The sequence below is a fragment of the Lithobates pipiens genome, unplaced genomic scaffold, assembly GCF_037356315.1.
Source record: "Lithobates pipiens isolate NorthernLeopardFrog02 unplaced genomic scaffold, aLitPip1_a1.2 Scaffold_23, whole genome shotgun sequence".
NCBI classification, from domain to species: domain Eukaryota; kingdom Metazoa; phylum Chordata; class Amphibia; order Anura; family Ranidae; genus Lithobates; species Lithobates pipiens.
Window position 1 is genome coordinate 208,124,284 of NW_027507785.1, and position 21,688 is coordinate 208,145,971.

The following is a 21,688-nucleotide window of genomic DNA, read 5'->3' on the forward strand; positions in this document are numbered from 1 at the left end:
GTCCTTTCGTCTGCTGGGCATAGAGACAAGTGAGGCTGAGATGGCCCCCACTCGTCTCTATACCATAGGAGGGCGGAAGCGACGTCAAAACGTCACTTCCGCCCATACCTCTTAAAGGTATATTTTTTTTAGATGTCAGATTTTCTTTTTTTTTTTTTTTAGCCCAAATATGAGATCTGAGGACTTTTTGACCCCAGATCTCATATTTAAGAGGACCTGTCATGCTTTTTTCTATTACAAGGGATGTTTACATTCCTTGTAATAGGAATAAAAGTGATCCATTTTTTTTTTTTTTAACAGTGTAAAAATAAATAAAATCAATTAAAATAAATAAGAAATTTTTTTTTTTTTTAAAAACACCCCGTCACGACGAGCTTGTGCACAGAAGCGAGCGCATAAGTGAGTAGCACCCGCATATGAAAACGTTGGTCAAACCACATATGTGAGGTATTCGCCGCGATCGGTAGAGCGAGAGCAATAATTCTAGCCCTAGACCTCCTCTGTAACACAAAAAATGCAACCTGTAGAATTTTTTAAATGTCACTTATGGAGATTTTTGAGGCTAAAAGTTTGATGCCATTCCACGAGCGGGCGCAATTTTGAAGCGTGACATGTTGGGTATCAATTTACTCGGCGTACCATTATCTTTCACAATATAAAAAAAAATTGGGCTAATTTTACTGTTGTCTTATTTTTTTATTCAAAAAAGTGATTTTTTTCCAAAAAAAAGTGCGCTTGTAAGACCGCTGCGCAAATACGGTGTGAAAAAAAGTATTTCAATGACCGCCATTTTATTCTCTAGGGTGTTAGAAAAAAAACAATATAAAATGTTTGGGGGTTCTAAATAATTTTCTAGCAAACAAAACTGTATTAAACATGTAAACACCAAGTCTGAAAAAGAGGCCTGGTCTTTAAGTGGTTAAAAAAAAACGCCCAAACTCCAATAAACTGCTGTTTATGAGCTCCAGTGTGCATGGAGCCTAAATGTCCGTTTACCAGCAGCAGTGTACATGAGGCTTTAGTCTTTCATGATAAGCATATAAAACGCTGTGCAATCCATGGTTTGCTTTCCAAAATCCAAGAAATTATGTCACTGGAAGTCAGTCTCTGATGATCTGTTCTCTACGCAAAAGATTATTTATTTTTTTATTCTTTTCATTACTTTGCGGTTTCTAACAAGAAATATAAAATGTTATATTTAGGCAATTTCTATTACTATTAACACAGTGGAGGTTTACTAAAGTGGGTGCATGCAGAATCTGGTGCAGCTATACACAGTCACCAATCAGATTTTAACTTCAGCTTGTTCAATTAAGCTATGATAATAAAACCTAGACGCTGATTGGTTACCATGCACAGCTGTACCAGATTCCGAGAGTGCTAGTTTTAGTAAATCTTCCTCAGTGTGTGGTTGGTTTCAGCTTGACTAGAGCCATCTATATGCTAACATGTCTGTGCTGAATATGTTTGTTTTCTTTAGCCCTTGTTCACACTGAGGGCAAGTTTGAAATTGTGCGAGTTCAGTGACTTCAGGGGTGATCTGACAGACATCTGTGAAGGGGTCGTGCTCAGATGTCTTTTGAAATCACCCCCGAAGTCATCAAAATTAGTGCAGAAACTACTTTTGGGAATCTGTGCGGTGCTACAAAGTCGGCGTCGCATTGATTCAGATGGTGCCATTGCCGACAACAGGCTCCAATTTGGCATGCAATGTGACATGACAAATCACATGCCAAATTGGCCCAATGTGAACGTGGGCTAAAAATATATAGGCACTGTTCAATCACATGCTCTAAATATATACAAGTTTATAATGAACTGACATACCGTAGATAGATATAGGTTCCAACTATATTTACTAAATGCTTATATAAATGTTAACACCTAGTAAAAACAAACAACAGAAAACTAAAAGATCTGCCACAACTGTCACTTCACTTTGTGTTAAGAGCGGCAATAATGTATGATGTTTTAATCATTAACTGTTTCATATTGATCCAACTTAAGGCCAACCGTTATCTGTGTTGACAAGGTTAAAACATTAACAGTAGATGAACCTAAATTACATTAATCCAAGGCTTTATAATGATCCATTTAGAAGGTGGTCTGTAAAAAATATTTTCTCCACAGCCTCAGAAAGACTTCATTAGGCAGGGGCTCATTTACGAGTGGCACAGCCGTAGTAAAAGCTCTGAGGGAAATACATCTACAAAGCCAAGGTATCTGAACAAATTCTTTAAATTATACATATAAATCAAGGGGAGTCTGTAACTATTAATAATCCTAAAGATTTCTAGATTGTGGGCTTTGCCTCAAAAATGGGGACCCCTCCCTCTCCCAGGCCCCATAGCAGTCAAATTGGCTGCTTTGTCTATAGTTGTACCAATGAATGTAAACAAATTAAAATTATCATTTTAATATAAGTATAGTATATATACTAATAGAAATGGGACATGTATTATCTATAATTATATGTTAAATGTGCCTAATCAGTAGGGATGAGCCGAACACCCCCCCGGTTCGGTTCGCACCAGAACTTGCGAACGACCCCCGCGTTCGGTACGAACGTTAGAACCCCATTGAAGTCTATGGGACTCGAACGTTCGAATTGGAAAGTGCTAATTTTAACGGCTAATATGCAAGATAGTGTCCTAAAAAGGGTTTGGGGACCTGCCTCCTGCCTCAGGGGACATGGGTCACTGCAAAAAAAAGTTTTAAAAACTGCCGTTTTGGCGGGAGCACTGATTTTAATGACGATTAAAGTGAAAAAAAAAGTGAAATATTCCTTTAAATATGGTGCCTGGGGGGTGTCTGTAGTATGCCTGTGAAGTGCCACGTGTTTCCCGTGTTTAGAACAGTCCCTGCACAAAATGACATTAAACGGAAATAACACCATTTAAAACTGCTTGCGGTTTTAATGTTATATCTGGTTCCTGCAATATGGTTGAAAATCATTGAGAAACATGGCATGGGTAGCCCTCCCTGCCCATTACCAGCCTATTTGGGTCTTGTACGCATATTAAGGGGAACCCCGTACCCATATTAAAAAAAGGAAATGCGTGTGGCCCCCAGGCCCTATATACTCAGAACAGCAGTATACAGGCGGTGCAAACAAGACAGGGACTGTGTAGGTTTGTTGTGTTAAGTTATATCTGTTTGTCATTTTCAACTGGTACATTTTTAAAGTGTAGCTCCAGTCAAAAAAACTATCTTTAAGCTTTTTGGAAAACATAGGGAAGGGTTATCACCCCTGTATAATTTGTTTTGTCGTCCATCTTTTTTCATCTCACTTGCTGCTGTCTCCTTGCGTTTGCAAGTAGGAGATGTTTGTAAGTTGGATGTTTGAAAGTAGGGGCCTGCCCTATATTATAGCGGTATGTACTGGGTACAGAGCACGCAGACAGCACGCACTCCTAACACTACTGACTGCAAGCTCTATTATTAACCACTTGTTAGCCCAATGTTTGCATAAAGTGAAAGATGAAGTTATGCTGAGTAAATAGATATCAAACATGTCACTCTTCAAAATTGCACATGCCCGTGGAATGGCGCCAAACGTCGCTACTTAAAAAATCCCCATAGGCGACGCTTTAATTTTTTTTTTTTTGGTTACATGTTTTGAGTTGCAGGACTAGGATGGAGGTCTAGGACTAGAATTATTGCTCTCGCTCTAACATTCTCGGCGATACCTCACATGTGTGGCACATGCGAGCACATGGGGACATGGGCGCTTTAATTTTTATTTTATTTTTTTATTGTTCATTTTACTTTATTTATGTTAGTTTGACATTTTTTTCCCCAAAAATATATTTTTGATCACTTTTATTCCTCTTACAAGAAATGTAAACATCCCTTGTAATAGGAATATGGGGTGACAGGTCCTCTTTACAGTGAAATCTGGGGGGTCAATATGACCCCACATCTCACCTCTAGGCTGGGAAGCCTGAAATAAAAAATAAAAAAAAGATTCTGGCTTTGATCGTACTGGCGAGTTGGTAGAAGCACCGGAGGGCGGTGAGGGGTGGGGGGCGTCTATGGCTGGGTATTTCAGGGTATCACCGAGTATGGCTGGGTATCTCTGAGTATGGCTGGGTATGGCAATTTATGGCAGGGTATTACAGAGTATTGGCGGGGTATTGGCGGGGTTCTACAGAGTAATAGCAGGGTACTGCAGAGTATTGGGGGTACTACAGAGTAATGGCAGGGTACTGCAGAGTATTGGGGGTACTGCAGAGTAATGGCGGGTACTGCAGAGTAATGGCGGGTACTGCAGAGTATTGGGGGGTACTGCAGAGTAATGGGGGTTACTGCAGAGTAATGGGGGGTACTGCAGAGTAATGGCAGGGTACTGCACTGCAGAGTAATGGCAGGGTACTGCAGAGTATTGGGGGTACTGCGGAGTAATGGCGGGTACTGCAGAGTAATGGCGGGTACTGCAGAGTATTGGGGGGTACTGCAGAGTAATGGGGGTTACTGCAGAGTAATGGGGGGTACTGCAGAGTAATGGGGGGTACTACAGAGTAATGGCAGGGTATTGCACTGCAGAGTAATGGCAGGGTACTGCACTGCAGAGTAATGGCGGGTACTGCAGAGTAATGGCGGGTACTGCAGAGTATTGGGGGTACTGCAGAGTAATGGGGGTTACTGCAGAGTAATGGGGGGTACTGCAGAGTAATGGCAGGGTACTGCACTGCAGAGTAATGGCGGGGTACTGCAGAGTAATGGCAGGGTACTGCAGAGTATGCACTGGTATTGCAGAGTATTGGCAGGGAATTGAGGGGTTAAATTCGGTGAGCAGCGATGTGGGCACTGCAGATGCAGCCCACATTGCTGCTGACACCGATCTCTTTCCCCTCCGCTGTACCGATCGGTACAGAGAGGGGAGGGAGGAACAGGCGTCATAACATGACGCCGGTTTGTTTCCAAGTGATCACTCCGTCATTTGACGGAGCAATCACGTGGTAAACGGCCGCTATGAGCGGCCGATTACCGTGATCCGTGATGCGACCCGGCGGTCACGGATGCTCTCGAGTGCGTACACCTCGGGGCACGCGAGAGCAGAATTCTGGGAGGCCGTTAATTAACGGCCTCTCAGAGTTAAACAACCCCCCTGAAGCCGTTAATCGGCAAAGTGGTTAAAGCTAGATCACTAGCTATATAGGTGAGGTGAATATAGTGGTGTATACTGCAGTCAGGGCACAGACAACAACCACTACACAGCAGCAAGATAGGAAATCAGCCAAAAACGATTGGTGTGTACTGTGTTGAAGGTACACAGAACACCCACTGCTTCAGATGCTAAGTAACACACTACACGAAGCCGCCTCAAAGGCGGCCTTATATAGTGTGGGGCGTGCACTACACAGCCTGAGCTATGATTGGCCACAGGCAGGATGCCTGTGGCCAATCATGGCTCTCCTCGCTGCCGGCGCTGCGATTGGCCAAGCATGCGGGGTCACAGTGCATGCTTGGCCAATCATGGGGCAGCAATGCACTGCGCCACCGCAGTGCATTGTGGTCCGCGCGCGCGTCACTCGAATTTTGACGCGAACGGCCCAAACGTTCGGAATTCGCCGAACGGCCGAACAGCCAATGTTCGAGTCGAACGTACGTTCGACTCGAACTCGAAGCTCATCCCTACTAATCAGTTATTAACCTAATTGTTTTGATTTAAAACTATTGTGTATTTTTTTTCCCCACCGTGTAATGTCATTTGTAATGTTTTGAACATTTTTTTTTTTCTCAATAGATTTTTATTGAAAATTTTTCATGTTAAACATAGTTGTACATAACTTTTCATGACAGGTTGTACATACATTATAGTCAAGTAAACAGACGGAACATTAATGCATGTGATAGCACCATCCTATTTGGACTGTGGATTGGTGAACACTTAGTAATAAGTATACAATATGACATATTAGTTATTTGTATTAGTACTCATTGCGATCAGTGTCCTAACTTGGAACAGATACAACAAATTAAATTTTATTCCTATTCTGAGGCTGAATATAGAGGAGTAGACTGGGAGGGCCTTTTCACCCAGACACCCCTCATGGGGATCACATCTGTGTTCTGGTGGAGAGGACCCCCCCCCCCCCATCAGCAGAAACATAGGTATTAGGAAATTACAACATTAACATTAACCAAAGATCTTTATTATATTTGGGGATTCGGTCCACTCTATCCATTGTTTCCACATGAGGATAGCCTGTGGTGTATTCTTGTGATTTAGCGCCAGAATCGACTCATGTGTAAAGTGCACCTGCATGGTGTGAACTACTTCTTTCAGTGTGGGAGGAAGTGGGTCTTTCCATTTTCTGGTTATGCTGAGTCACGCTGCTAATAAAATATGTGAGATTTTATTTCTCGTCGGGTTGGGGAATCTATCTATGGACAAAGATAGTAAGGCGAGAGATGGTTTCTTTGGGATGAATGTGAGCGTCACTTCTGCTATTAATTTGAACAGAGTTCCAAAATTCTAGGAGTTTGGGGCAGTTCCAAAGTGTGTGCAGCGAGCTACCTTTCATTCCGCATTTCCTCCAACAGGTGTCTGATAGAGAGGGATCAAATTTTGAGATCCTTACTGGGGTCAGATACCAATGGTAGGTTATCTTGTATGGAAGTTCCCACAGAGTGCAACAACTAGTAGCCTTGTATGTGGATTTGCATGCTTTTTCCCAATCTTCACTGGAGAAGGAATGTCCTAGCTCCCTTTCCCATTGGAGTAATGGGGCTAATTTGACAAATTATGTTTTTTGGTTGAATAATTTATAGAATAAGGAGATGCCTTTGCTGTGTTTCGGGGGAAGGGGTAAGGAATATCCACGCTAACTGGGGAATTGTTATTATCCATTTCTTTAGGGAGGTGATACAGTGTTTGGTACGTAGGTATAGAAAAACGTCGGAGCTGGGGAGGTGGTATGTTTCTTGAAGTAAGGGGAATGGTTTTATCTCTTTGTCAGCTATCAGGTCAGATAGGGAGTTAATGCCAAGTGTCTTCCATCCTTTGAGGGATGTTGAGTCCATCAAAAAGTGTAGAGTTTAAATGGGGATGGGTACCTTAGAGTAATTGGGATTAGTAGATAAAATTTGAGTTTGGCCCAGGTTTGGGATGTAGCTATAATTGTAGGAGATAGGTGGTGCAAGGGTTGTGTCCCCAAGGAAAGTGCCAGCAGCCAAGGTAAGAGACCGTTGCCAGGGACTGATGTGAATTCTATGTTCCTCCATAGTGTTGGATTTAGGGTGTTGGAGAACCATTCTTTGGTTTGGGTCAGAATGGATGCCCAGTAATAGTCTTGGAAATCGATATATCCTAACCCCCCCCACCATACAGTGTTTGGTTAATTGAGAATGGGCGCATTTGGGCTTTTTGCCTTGCCACACAAATTTTAAGAGGAGTGATTGGAAAGAGTTGAAGTATTTGGTAGGTATAGGAATGGGGACGGTCCTAATCAAGTACAGTATTTGGGGGAGGTGAAGCATTTTAAATGTCGCCAGGCGTCCTAACCATGAGAATTCAACCGATGCCAGTCTGGTTAGATCTTCCTGGAGTTTAGTGCGGAAAGGAATATAGTTTGCAGCGAGTAGAGATTTTGTCGTGGGAGTGAGCCGTATACCAAGATAGGTTATGCTATTTTTTGCCCAGATGTATGGGTTTTTATGTCGGCCACTGTAAGCTTCACTTACCCCTAGGTCTAGTATATATTAGTTTCATTGACTTTATAGTATGAGATAGCGTTGAACCAGGCTAGCATCTTTTGGATCTCTGGTAATGATCGTTCCAGTTCTGTGATTAGGAGAATCACATCATCTGCAAATAAGCTAATCTTGTGCTTGGTATCCACTATGGGGATGCCTTTAATATTGGTGTTGGATCTGATGCTCTCTGCTAGGGGTTCCATAACTACTGTAGATTAAATATTAGGGGTGAAAGTGGGCACCCTTGTCTAGTACCATTAGAAAATTGGAAGGGGTTTCATAGAGTATCTGCTGCTAGTACCCGGGCGGATGGATTAGAGTAAAGAGCCATTATAGAGTTATGAATTGGACCCGTGAACTCGAACTTATGGAAAACCGCGGAAATGTAGCCCCAGTATACTCTATCAAAGGCCTTTTTGGCATCAAGGGAGAGGAGGTGGGTGTCGCGGTACTACTTACAGCAAACCCTCAGGGCGAGCAGGTGACACGGGATCCCCCGGGGCGTGGAATCTAAGAGTAAGCCGGTGTTCCGCCAGTGACCCTCTCACGAAGGTTTGGACTTAGCTGCGTGCTGACCCCAGGTCACGACCCCCGAGTTCACCCTGCTCGCTAGGGAAGTACCCGAAGACACTGTAGACAAGGACGGATGGATGAAGCAAGGAAAGCCAGGTAGTGAACCAAGGTCAGGGCGGGCTGCAGACAACGTAATCAGAACAAGCCGGGTCGGTACACAGAAGATCAGATCACGAGAAGACAGGTAAACAGGTTACACAGGGGAGCTAGGAACAAACGTTGCTCAAGCAACCAGTAGCAGGTTTGAAAGGGGTTTAAATAGAGAAGCACACGAGGGCTGGACAGGAAGTAGCAGGAAGGAATCATATATTAGGCAACAGGTGAAGGGCGTCGACGCCCATAGCTGGAGAGTGCACAGAGCTGAACACCAGACAGTGGACAACAGATGCCAGCCAACCCACTGCAGTAAAGGTGAGACACAGATCAGCTCCGCAGCTGATCTGTGATAGTACCCCCCCCCCCCCTCTTACGAGGCCTCCCTACATATCTGGGGGCTGGCTTGGAGGGAAATTTCTGATGGAAACTGGTCACCAGACGTGGGGCCCAGACATCAGTGGCAGGGACCCAAGACCTCTCCTCTGGACCATAGCCCTTCCAATCAATGAGATAGAATAACTTCCCCCGGGAGTACTTGGAGTCCAATATTACTTTAATCTCATACTGATCTCATACTGATCCGAGGTATCAGCCACAGGAGCAGGTTGAGAAGAAGGGCAAGAGAAGCGATTGAGGACCAGTGGCCTGAGCAGGGAGACATGGAAGGTGTTGGGTATCCTGAGATGAGAGGGTAGACGGAGCTTGAAAGCCACTGGATTGATCTGGCGGAGAATAGGAAATGGACCAATGAAACGAGGGCAAATTTCATCGAGGGTACCCGGAGTCGGATGTGCTTGGTAGAGAACTCTATCGCCAGGCAGGAACTTAGGAGCTGGACGGTGATGACAATCTGCCGCCATTTTATGCCTGGAAGCAGCTAGATGAAGATTCCCAGAGACTTCTTTCCAGATAGAGTTGAAGGACCTTTGGGCCTCGGCTGCTGCTGGTATCACAGGAGAAATGGGAACAGGAAAGGGAACAGATGGATGCTGCCCATAAACTGTGAAGAAAGGAGATTTCCCAGAACTGGCATTGGCATGATGGTTTAAGGCAAACTCTGCCCAGGGCAAAAGGTCCACCCAGTCATCTTGGTGAGCAGAAATGAAGGCACGGAGAAAACGCTCTACATTTTGATTGATACGTTCCGTTTGCCCATTGGAATGAGGATGAAAGGCAGATGAAAAATCCAATTTAATCCCAAAAGAGCTGGCCAAGGCTCTCCAAAACCGAGCAGTAAATTGAACTCCTCTGTCAGAGACAATATGGGAAGGCATCCCATGAAGACGAAAGATCTCCTTTATGAAAGTTGTGGCAAGACTGGGAGCAGAAGGCAGGCCTGGGAGAGGAATCAAGTGACATATTTTGGAGAACCGATCCACCACTACCCAGATGACTGTAGAACCTGTTGAGGGAGGCAGATCAGAGATAAAGTCCATGGCAATACAACGCCAAGGTACATCGGGCACTGGTAATGGCAAATGCAACCCAGCAGGGGCGGACGTGGAAGATTTGGAAAGTACACAAACCGAACAAGCTTGAACGTATTCCTTGACATCCTTACGAAGAGAAGGCCACCAAAATAATGACGCTGAAGAAGGTCACAAGTATGAGGAATGCCAGGATGTCCAGAGAACTTGGAGTCATGTGCACAAGCAAGGAGTTTGGATCGAAGTGCAGGGGCTACAAACGTTTTACCAGGAGGAGGCTGCGTAGACTGGAGCTGAGTGATGTCTAGAATACGATGCGGAAGAATGATGGGACCAGGATCTAGGTGATTCTCAGAATCATTGACATCAAACGACCTGGACAAGGCATCAGCTCAAAGGTTCTTGGCACCTGGACGGAAAGTAATGTTAAAATTGAAGCGGGCAAAAAAGAGGGCCCAGCGAGCTTGACGTGGGTTCAAGCGTTTCGTGGATTGTAAATACTGCAGATTTTTATGATCAGTATAGATGGTAATACAATGGGGAGAACCCTCTAGAAGACGTCGCCATTCTTGAAGAGCTAGTTTAATGGCAAGTAGCTCACGATCCCCAATGGTATAGTTTTTCTCAGCATCAGAAAACTTCTTGGAAAAGAATCCGCAAGGTTGAGACTTGCCCTGCTGAGCTTGGAGTAGGATGGCCCCGACTCCTACAGAAGAGGCATCTACCTCCAAAGAAAAGGGTTTAGTAATGTCCAGGCGTAGAAGAATAGGGGCAGAGAGGAAGGCTGCCTTGAGTTTGCGGAAAGCTTCAATGGCTTCAGGGGACCAGAGCCGAGCATTTGCACCTTTGCGGGTGAGCGATGTAATAGGAGCCACCAAGGTGGAGTAGTTGCGAATGAATTGGCGGTAGAAATTGGTGAAGCCCAAAAAGCGTTGGGTGGCTTTAAGACCAGAGGGCTGAGGCCACTCGGAGATGGCCCGAAGTTTGGCTGAGTCCATGAAGAGACCTTGTGATGAGATTATATAGCCCAGGAATGGAACATGTGTTTGTTCAAATAGACACTTCTCCAATTTTGCATATAGACAATTGTCCCGTAGATGCTGTAGCACAGTTTTTACATGAAGACGATGGGTAGGTAAGTGACGAGAAAATTAGAATATCATCGAGATATACGATAACACAGACATACAGATGGTCACGAAAGATCTCGTTAACAAAATTTTGGAAGACCGCTGGGGCATTGCATAAGCCGAAGGGCATCACAAGATACTCATAATGCCCATCCCTGGTGTTAAAGGCGGTCATCCATTCGTCTCCTTCTCGGATTCTTATTAAATTGTAGGCCCCTCTAAGATCCAATTTAGTAAAGATATGAGAACCTCGCAGTCTGTCAAACAGTTCGGAAATTAAAGGAAGAGGGTATCGGTTCTTCGCGGTGATGGCGTTAAGACCCCTGTAGTCGTGTTCATCCGATCCCCCATAGGGGAGAGCAGAGATGTGTGCAGGGAACGCTCTGTCATCCGCCGGTTCAGCGGGGATAAACTGAGCGATCCCCGCTGAGCAAGCAGATATTCACGGGGCGGTCATCACGGATCCGTCCTGTGGGAAATGAGAAATTAAAAAAAAAAAAAAAAAAAAGACCCCTGTAGTCGATGCATGGACGGAGTGAACCATCTTTTTTCGCTACAAAGAAGAACCCGGCTCCGGCAGGTGAGTTAGACTTCCTGATGAAACCCCTTTGCAGGTTTTCCCGAATGTATTCAGACATGGCTTGCGTCTCGGGGATAGATAGAGGGTAGACTCGGCCACAGGGAGGAGCGGTCCCAGGTAAAAGCTCAATGGAGCAGTCAAAGTCTCTATGAGGAGGAAGGCGATCGGCTGCCTTTTTGCAGAAAACATCTTGGAAGGATTGATATTGGGCAGGCAACATGGGAGTTGTGGAGGTCTCAGCAAGAGGAATGGAGGGCTCCAAGCCAATACTTGTCCAGAATTCCAGTCCAGATGTGGGAAGTGTTTCTGCAACCATGGGAGGCCCAGGATGATGGGACTGGAAGATTTAGGCAATATTAGGAAAGAGATCTCCTCTCTATGCAAAGCCCCAATGCGTAACTCTATAGGAGAGGTTTTAAAACGGATTGGAGTCATAGGCAAGAAGGAGCCATCTACTGCGGTCACGGAGAGAGGCATAGCTAAGGCAACAAAGGTGATGCCCAACTCGGAAGCTACAGATTTTTCAATTAAATTCCCGGCAGCACCAGAATCCCCGTATTCAGAAAGTTGATAAGCATTCTGAGCCCAGCGGATAGCTACGGGAAGGGTGAAATGAGGGAAACGAGGAAAATTAACGGATCGGTCTAGATCGCCTCCCTCTGAGTGAGCTAGACCCTGGAGTTTCCCGGACGGAGTGGCCAGGAGTTCAAAAGATGTCTTTTATCGCCACAATAAAGGCACAAGCCCAGTCCCATGCGTCGGCCATGCTCCTCGGGAGTGAGGCGGGTTCGCCCAAGCTGCATAGGTTCTTCCAACACGTGAGAGGTCGAAGACGGAGAGGATTGTGCCGATCTTTGGATTACCTGTGCTGGACAGCCAGCAGGGGGATGACTGGATCTGGATTTCTCCAGAGCCCGCTCCTGGAAGCGAATGTCAATTTGAATGCTCAATGCTAATAAGTCATCCAATGTGGTGGGAATGTCACGTCCAGCGAGTTCATCCTTGACAGGGTCAGATAGGCCTTGCCAGAAGGTAGCAGTAAGAGCCTCATTATTCCGTTTGAGTTCAGCGGCCAGCGTACGGAATCGAACTGCGTATTGGCCGACTGTCATTTCTTGCTGACGAAGACGAAGGAGGGCCCCAGCAGACGAAGACGCTCTGCCAGGCTCATCAAAAGTTTTCCGAAATGCATCCAAAAAGAGCTGGAGGTCACAGGTGATAGGAGCGTGTGATTCACAGAGTGGAGAGGCCCAAGCTAAAGCATCATCGGAGAGGAGAGAGATGATGTATGCGACTTTGGTGCGATCAGTAGGAAAATGGTGGCTAGAAAGTTTGAAGTGGATGGAACACTGATTAATGAAGCCCTGACGAGCCTTAGGATCACCAGAGAACCGAGGTGGTGACGGCAGATGCAGGCAGGGATTGCCAGGTGCAGCAGGTAAGACCGGAGCAACTGAAGCGGGAGCAGGAACAGGAGGAGCTGAAGTTGCAGCGAGTTGCAGACGATCCAGACGAGAGGCCAGATCCTGGAGAACCAGCATTATTTGCTCTTGATTGCTGGGAGTTAAGTCTCTGAACTAGATGTTGAACTTGGTCAATGGCCGATTCTCAGAGATGCTCATGGCTTGAGTAAACTGTCACGGTACTACTTACAGTGAACCCTCAGGGCGAGCAGGTGACACGGGATCCCCCAGGGCGTGGAATCTAAGAGTCAGCCGGTGTTCCGCCACGACCCCCGGGTTCACCCTGCTCGCTAGGGAAGTACCCGAAGACACTGTAGACAAGGATAGATGGATGAAGCAAGGAAAGCCAGGTAGTGAGCCAAGGTCAGGGCGGGCTGCAGACAACGTAATCAGAACAAGCCGGGTCGGTACACAGAAGATCAGATCACGAGAAGACAGGTAAACAGGTTACACAGGGGAGCTAGGAACAAATGTTGCTCAAGCAACCAGTAGCAGGTTTGAAAGGGGTTTAAATAGAGAAGCACACGAGGGCTGGACAGGAAGTAGCAGGAAGGAATCATATATTAGGCAACAGGTGAAGGGCGTTGACACCCATAGCTGGAGAGTGCACAGAGCTGAACACCAGACAGTGGACAACAGATGCCAGCCGACCCACTGCAGTAAAGGTGAGACACAGATCAGCTCCGCAGCTGATCTGTGACAGTGGGAAGGGATTTGTTTAGTTTCTACATGATGGATAAGGTTGATCATTCTTCTGGTGGCATCGGACGCCTGGTGACCTTTGGTAAAGCCGAATTGGTCTTGATGGATTAGGGAGGGAAGGATGTTTTCTAATCTATTGGCGAGAAGTTTGGCGTATATATTCACATCTAGGTTGAGCAGCGATATGGGACTGAAATTTTTAGGGGTGGTGGGCTCCTTTCCGGGTTTAGGGAGGGTAACTACCCTAGCACATAGCATTTCAGTGGGAAATTTTGCGGATCTGGCGGCTGCGTTAAAGGTTTGGCACAAGGAGGGGGCCAGAATGTTCTGGAATAGTTTGTAATATTCCCCAGTGAACCCATCTGGGCCAGGGGATTTTGCGGAGGGAAGTTTATTTATTACTTGTAGAATTTCATCTATCGTAAAAGGACTGTTGAGGGAAGAGAGTTGACCTGGATATACCTTGGGAAGCTGGATCTTTTCAAGAAAGGATTAAATATTGTCTGGGGAAGGTTGTATGGTGGAAGGATCTTTCTTAAGGTTATAAAGATCTTCATAGAATGTGCTAAAGGCGTTTGAAATATCGTGGGGTTTGAGAAGTTTTTCATGAGTGGGGGTGATGAATAAAAGGGATTTTAGTTTTGCTCCTGTATCCTTTGATTTTTAGAGACATTGCTTTACCATCTTTGTTTCCTGTAGTGTAACATCTAGCCTTGAGCAATCTGTAAGCTTTTTCGTGTTTTTCTAAAAGGTGGGATCTCAGCTTGTGGCATAATGTGAACATTTTTACTTGTAGGGTGGGGGAAGGTGCTATTTAATTATGGGACTCAGCTTCGGCTATATCATTTGTCACTTTGTCTAGTTTGCGTTCTGGCTTTCTTTGCCCTGGCACCCATTTGTAAGAAGACCCCCCCCAATTACCGCTTTATGAGCATTCCACACCACCACCAGGTCTGATACCGCTTCTTGGTTGATTGTAAAATATTCTTCTAGATGTTTTTTAATATAGGAGGAGAAGCTAGGAGTGCGGAGGAGGTAGTCTAGGTGTGTAATGTGTGCTGCTTTTTACTACTGATTGATTTGTTTCTTTTCCGTGCTTTGCGCGGAAAAGCAAAAAAGGTGATTGTTCCCTCTGTACAGAGCGCATTGTTGATTCTCAAGACAGAGCTCTCGTCTGTGATTGGACACAGCCGATCAGCAGCTCCCAGCCATGAATACTTGTCTGGGATCTGCTGATAGACTCTCTGTGTACAATCACAGGGAAGTAGGTGGGAGGAGCATGCACCTGAAACAGGCTGCGACGTGTGAGTACGCTTCGGTGCCTGTAGCTGCCACCTGCGGAGGGTTAGCAAGTGGTTAATTAGCAATGGCATTGATATTATGCAGCAGGAAGAGGGTAATGCACTATCACTGATGCATTAGTAACCAGTGGCAGTTAATTACCCCCTTTGTGCTGCATTAGTGGACCCAGTGTCAGTGTTAATTACCCCACTGTTGCCACTACTGCATTAGCACCTGCTGCATATTACCAATACCATTGCTAATTAAGAAAACTTCCTCTTAACTGTCATCACCATCCTCATCCTTATCACATTTTTTACTCTTCTTCCATAATTATCATCCTCATCACTTCTCTTTATCATTTTCATCTTCTTTACTCTTCATAATCCTCACCATTATTTTTATCACTTCCCCCATTACTATACATGATCCCTGATATAAGGTAATAAAGGAACCATTTTGTTAAGAGACATCCATTTTGGGTAATGGAAAATTACTGTTAGCGTGACCCCGTGGAAACCTATTGCTTAAGGTCATATGTGTTTTTTAGAATTATCACAAGGTTAGTTGTTTGTACAGAACAGATGGATGCGGTTAAGCTACTTCCCTTTCCAAGAGCAGAAGTAACTTCATGGCGTTAGACCACAGGCCTATCTTGCATCACGCCTAAAGGACATTCTAAACCATATATATATATATTTAGCTTTTGCTGCTAGGCAGAAATATTGCTTGTGCAAAGAACCATGATGACGTAGTAAAATATACCATCTTGCATATTTTGTGTGGCGATCCCTGATTGGCTCAAACCACAGGGCTGTTCTTTAGCTCAAACTGCATAAAACTACTGTGTGTGCTCCAATAAACTCACAATCATTGTTCACGTACAATTGTGTGTATGTGTGGTGATTGTCCACCGGTGACCGGGACCTCCACTCCTCCATCCTAGCCTAGGCTACCAGGGTATATACACGGAAGACGAGCACCTAACAGAGCTGGTACCAGGAGTGGGGTCATCCTTGTGATAGGTAAGTCATTTTGCTCCTTCTTTGGTGTAGATGCTTACTCTGTCCAGATGACTACCATACAAATAGATTAGTTTAAAAAGCTACTGTGCCTTCGCGGCGGACTAGGCTGGTCCCTCGGAAGGTTAAAAGGGCTCGCAAGGAATTTATAGGTTTAGGAAAAAGTCCGACTAGGTGGGTCTGACTATAAACTATTGGTGATAGTTTTATTAACATGGGAAGTAAAAGAATACGCCCATGACAAAGGGATTGGTCGAGCGGACGCCCACTTGAGAACTTTTAAAGTGCACTATAAATAATGAAATGCATCATGATGTGATTACTTGATAATGTACATGTAAAGTTTTAAAACTGAAATCCTAAACCATAAAAATATGTCTGTTTCTCTTTAGGTGCAAGCGTAAGTATATAGAGTATTAACGTTGTATAAGATATTATTATATAGAGTGGATATCTGTTTGAATAAACCCAACTGTTGATAAATGAATACAGAGTATGAAGAACCAGATTGTAGTGAGGTAGCACCCGCCTGTTCACGCTGCACGCTAGGTTTACTTTTTCTTAGCATTGACGAAAGGTGGATTCTTTTGACCACTAGACCTACAGGCTTCTCTTGCAGACTTGGTGTAAGAGGGGTATATCCCGCCACCAGGAAAGGTACCCTTCATCATATATTAAGGGTAAATCTTCACAGTTTTATTAGTCCATCTGACCTGGAAGATCAGGGAACTTACCCCCGCATTAGGGAACAAATTATTGACCAAACAGGCTGTTATCACCTCTGCCCACATACCAGGCATACTTTGCCCAAATTACTAGATGGGGAATTCTGCAGGCACCCAGCCCCAGAGTCCGGGAACTCCCACCCCGTATGAGTATGTTCAACATAACTTGCCGGGTCCCAAGGTGGAACGTTTCTGGGCACAAGTCCGGGAAAGGTGTCACCAATTGGGAATCCATGACCCAGGACCCCAAGGTCCTTGTTCAGAGGAAGACTGGCAAGAAGTCAGTAAAATTTGTCAGGTACATAAGCATTCTTATCCTCCCTGGTCCAGCTGCTGTTTATCCCCCGGACCAAAGTTGTTTCAATTGTGGACAGCAAGGACACTGGAAATCCCAGTGCCCTTATAGGACTGGACAGATTAGAGCAAGAGGCAGAGGCAGGGGATTTAACCCCCAGACCCGCCCACAGTATCCCCGTTATCCGCCATACCAGAACCCTCGTCAACCACTACCCCAATATCCTACACAGCCACAAATAATGCACCCTCAGGCCCCCAATAGACCACCACCCAGAATTCCTATGCAGTGGCCATCCAATCGGCAGCCACCACCCCAATAGGGATGCCTAGAGTATGTCCCTTCCCTCAGCCTAGTGTGTTACAATCCCTCATGGAGAAGTCTTCCCCAAGTTGTATTACATGTAGATGGACAACGTGTCTGCTTTTTGATAGACACTGGCGCCACCTCTAGTTCAGTGAACGATGAGATTTTTAACACACCACAATGCACCGAGGGAAACTCTATTGGTATTAATGGGACACCTGTCACCCATCCCATCACTCCACCACTGACTGTAGCCACTCCAGAAGGACAGAAATTATGTACCCAAACTTTTGCCGTCTTGTCCTCATGCCCTGTGCCCCTTATGGGACGGGACCTCTTGGCACAACTGTGTATTACCATTAAGTTTAATAGAGAAGGTTCCCTTACCGCTAGTTCACCATTATGTGACTTACATGGCCCTAAGCGACATGCACACAGAGGCTTCTTTATGCTACTCCCCGCCTCTCTCGAAACACATGCCATCTGGGCGGAAAACAAAGGTAGCGTAGTTTTCATTAACTGTACGCCTTACTCGCCTCAGATGCGCTCTGACGCAGAAGCACAATATCACAAACAATACCCCCTGCCCCCCGAAAAGACCCAAGGCATTGCCCCCCAGATCAATGACTACATATCTAAAGGTATCCTAAAACTAATCATTAGCCCCTGGAACACACCCATTTACCCTGTAAAGAAGGCCAGTGGCGAGTGGAGACTCGTCCAAGACCTCAGAGCAGTAAACAAACAAGTGATTCCCCTCCCACCCCTAGTCTCAGACATCACTTTTATTTTCTCATGCATACCGGCAGACTTTCTATGCTACACAGTAATTGATTTAGCGAATGATTTCTTTAGCATTCCCATTGCAGAGGAAGCCCAACCTATGTTTGCTTTCTCCTGGGCCGGGGGCCAACTAACCTGGACACGCCTACCGCAAGGGTATGTAGACAGTCCAGCCGCCTTCTCTATGGTACTCAACGAGACTGTCAAGTCTTGGACTTCTGAGCGTGGGTCGGTACTAATACAGTATGTGGACGACTTGCTCCTGTGCAGTCGAACTGCTGAAGATTGTGCGGTCGATTCGACATCACTGTTACAACACCTAGCTCACGCCGGGCATCTGGCCTCAAGGAAGAAAATACAATGGTGCCAGCCACAGTTAGAATACCTAGGGTGCATTCTAAAGGAAGGGACAAGGCTAGTGTCCCCCAAACGTGCCGCAGCCCTTCGAGCTCTCAGTCCCCCAAAAGACAAAGCTGCCCTACTCTCGTTCTTGGGTGCAATGGTATATTGCCGCCAATGGATTCCTGACTGTTCTCATTATGATAGTATTCTAAGAGAGGCTACTGGCTCGACAGCCCCTAAATTAATAGATTGGACTGAAGACAGACTACAAGCTTTTCAAGCTCTATTAAACAGTCTGTCATATGCACCCGCCCTGGGATTGGTAGACTATGGTAAAGCTTTTCAGCTGTACTGTGTGGTTTCAGGGAACTCTTTTGCCGCGGTTCTCACACAACAACATGGAAAAGGATACCGCCCGGTTTCTTACCTATCCAAGAAACTCCCTGTCCAGGTTCAAGGCATGCCGTCATGTCTCCAGAATTTAGCAGCCTGTGCTATGGCAGTACAGGACGCTAACAAACTGGTCTTGGGCCACCCAATGACACTTTTCACCACCCATTCTGTCACCCACCTCATACAGAACATGAACACCCAACACATGACCTCACAAAGGCTCAGCGGTTATGAGATTACCCTTATGAACACTGACAATCTATCTCTTAAATATGTTCCCACTAGCAACCCTGCTGTCCGCCTCCTGCACTCCATGCTGCGTCTACCACAAGACCCAGACCAGCTTCATGACTGTGTGGAAAAAGTGGAATCCATCACATCCCCTAGACCTGATCTCACGGATACACCTATTATAGATGCGGAAGATGTTTTCGTTGACGGTAGTTGCTCCCGCCCCTCTGATTCCACTTTCCTAACAGGTTACGCGATAGTCCAATTACCAGACAAGGTGCTAGAAGCCAAGCCGCTACCTCCCTCTTCGGCCCAAGTAGCAGAATTAGAAGCTCTCACTAGAGCCTGCATTCTATTCACTGATAAAAAGGTGAACATTTACACCGACAGTAGATATGCTTTCGGAGTGGTGCATGACTTTGGTGTGATATGGGCTAATAGAGGTTTCAAAACCGCAGACAATAGACTAATTGCCAATTACACACATATTATGGCTCTTCTCCAGGCCATCCTCCTTCCAAAGGAAGTGGCTATTATCAAGGTAAAAGCCCATTCCTCGGACAACAGCAAATTATCCAAGGGTAACGCCCTAGCCGATAGAACTGCAAAGCAAGCTGCCGCCTCCTCCCCTAACACCCCTGCCCCCACAACAGTTTTCTTTAAAGAACATTTCACTTCATCCAACTTCAAAACAATTGTAGCACAAATACAAACAATGGCCACAGACCAGGACGTTCATTTCTGGGTCGCTGCAGGATTGACCAAAGACCCCGAGGGTCTTTGGACAAAAGAGGGGAAGGTACTGGGAATACCTGAAGCAAGTTGCATTCTCATACTCTCATACCTCCATGGCCCAGGACACATAGGAGCTGCCCCTTTAACCAACCTGTATAACAAATCTTTTTGTACAAACAATTTGAATAAACAAATCCAACTTCTGACTAAAAGCTGCCTGACCTGTGCACAGAAAACTCTGACATTAACATTTATTCCCAACAGGAAATGTACGTGAAAAATCTGGTAAGTATGCTCCACGAAATAAACAAACAAGTTTCTGTCACCTTTTCTCCTCTTCCCACAGAACCAACGCATCCCTTCATCCCTGGGGATAAAGTGCTGATCAAACAATTAGCACAAAGAAAGAGTATCGGACCGGCTTTCTCAGGACCATGGAAGGTGGAAAAGGTATCGAGAACGGCAGTACTGACGGATATGGGGAACACCTGGATCCATGCCAGTCATCTTAAAAGGTGCCCGCAGCCCCCCTCGACTCCGGACCCTCCAACCGAGACGTCAACATCCAACCGCCTTGTCCCTATCTCATCAGCCCGGGAGGAAGACAGCTTGTTCGAAGAAAGTGCATCCTTACTCCCTCAAACCCAAGAACAGCTCCAACTTACCTTGGATCAGAAGTTGCGAGAAGCCCAAAAAGGGATAGAACAAATATCTCTGACAGACTCTGATCCCTTCCAAAAAGACAAAACGGAACTGGACACCCCGACAGGAAACGACGAAGAAGGACAAGACCTTAGATAGCCGGACACAATGATTCCCCTGTCAATGTCCATGAAGGCCTTGTGCCTCTTATCTTGTACAGCTTTAATTGTGTTCTTACCCACCTGGTTGATATCTAACTGTATCTATCACCCTGAAGATTTGGGACCCCTTTGCCAGCCTAAGCTTTGGCCAGGGAATACTTGCATGGTTAAAAAACACCGCCATGACTATAATAATGATACTCCTTTTTATTTTGTTCCTATATGTCTGTTATAGGTTTATAATGTGTATAATTGTTAAAGCATCACATACCAGAAATGAAACTATTAAATTAGACGCATTTTCCCATGATCCTAAGGTATGGTACCAGGAAGAATGCGACAAATGGGATAGATGATATGTGATCTTCCTGTTTTCAACAGGATGATCAAAGGGAGGATTATAAGGTAATAAAGGAACCATTTTGTTAAGAGACATCCATTTTGGGTAATGGAAAATTACTGTTAGCGTGACCCCGTGGAAACCTATTGCTTAAGGTCATATGTGTTTTTTAGAATTATCACAAGGTTAGTTGTTTGTACAGAACAGATGGATGCGGTTAAGCTACTTCCCTTTCCAAGAGCAGAAGTAACTTCATGGCGTTAGACCACAGGCCTATCTTGCATCACGCCTAAAGGACATTCTAAACCATATATATATATATATATATATTTAGCTTTTGCTGCTAGGCAGAAATATTGCTTGTGCAAAGAACCATGATGACGTAGTAAAATATACCATCTTGCATATTTTGTGTGGCGATCCCTGATTGGCTCAAACCACAGGGCTGTGCTTTAGCTCAAACTGCATAAAACTACTGTGTGTGCTCCAATAAACTCACAATCATTGTTCACGTACAATTGTGTGTATGTGTGGTGATTGTCCACCGGTGACCGGGACCTCCGCTCCTCCATCCTAGCCTAGGCTACCAGGGTATATACACGGAAGACGAGCACCTAACACCTGACACCTGACATCTCTGTCCTCAGCCTCCATTATCATTCCCTTCCTTATCATCCTCACCATAACTTTTCTACTCTCCTATAATCTCCATTATTCTTTATACTGTCATCATCTGCCTTCTCTTTATGATGATTTTTCT

The 21,688-nt window shown here is 45.3% G+C and overlaps 1 long non-coding RNA gene across 1 annotated transcript; it reads left to right on the forward strand.

Moving 5' to 3' along the window:
- Positions 1 to 2,127: 2,127 nt before the first annotated feature.
- On the forward strand, positions 2,128 to 21,446 carry LOC143928125 (uncharacterized). The gene is made up of 2 exons (XR_013262374.1): positions 2,128 to 2,219; positions 20,132 to 21,446. It is a non-coding gene; the product is annotated as an uncharacterized LOC143928125 (long non-coding RNA).
- The last annotated feature ends 242 nt before the right edge of the window (positions 21,447 to 21,688 follow it).